The following is a 999-nucleotide window of genomic DNA, read 5'->3' as shown; positions in this document are numbered from 1 at the left end:
ATTTGTTGGTGATTTCCATCACCATCAGGTCAATCCAACTTCAATCTCTTCTTCACTCACTTTATTTTTTTCCTCTTGTTGGTGATTAATTTCTATAATCAGGATAAGAGTTGGTCGATCAAACTTTGCTTCAATCTCTTCACTAGGAAGTCTTGAAATATATATATATATATATATATATATATATATGATTCGTTTATCATATTAGAATAATAATGAATGGATTGATTGTTAGAAACAAATAGTTAATGAGATTACAGCCAAATTTGATTCAAATCAATGTGATAAATTGATAATTTAATTTCTTTTTTTCACTTTCAATTAATTGAAATCCCCCTATAAATATGGGTCTCTTGTAATAATCAAAGATGCAACGTCTTAATTAGACTTTGCGTACGTTGGACTTACCTTTACGAGGCATTTGGATGCGACAATCTTTGAAAAATTTAAAAGAATATCATTTGATTGCACTCAAGTGGAGGGAGCCCAAATACTCGAGAGAATTTGTTCATTCCAGAGCCTCCTAATTGCCTTCACTAGAAATGTAGATTTGCTTCTATTTGGGTCATTTTTTTATCCTCTCATTTTGAAAATCAACCATTTGATCAAACGGATCCACACAAGAAAAACATGCAAGTCCTACAGATTGCATAGTTGATTTTCAAAATGGGAGGAGAAAGATAAAGATAAAGATTAAAAAAAAAAAAAAAAAACAATAAAGCAATTCTGGATGAAAATGAGATTATTGACTTAGACATGCATGTAGTCATAAAGAATAAACTTTTTCATGAAAGTTAATATTGGGCCTCAATTCATGCTTGTAAGAGAATGAATTTTCTATGAAAGTTAATAATTATCTTTTTCTCTCTTCTCCAAAATATTATTTTCCATATTTATTGTTAGAGGAAACTTTACAAAAGACTCTTGAATTACCACGCATTTTGAGAAGACTCCCTAAATTTCGAAAACTCTCAATTTTATTCCTCGAACTTTCAATTT

The sequence above is a fragment of the Corylus avellana genome, chromosome ca3 (assembly GCF_901000735.1).
Source record: "Corylus avellana chromosome ca3, CavTom2PMs-1.0".
NCBI lineage: Eukaryota > Viridiplantae > Streptophyta > Magnoliopsida > Fagales > Betulaceae > Corylus > Corylus avellana.
Note: the sequence above shows the minus strand (reverse complement) of the source record.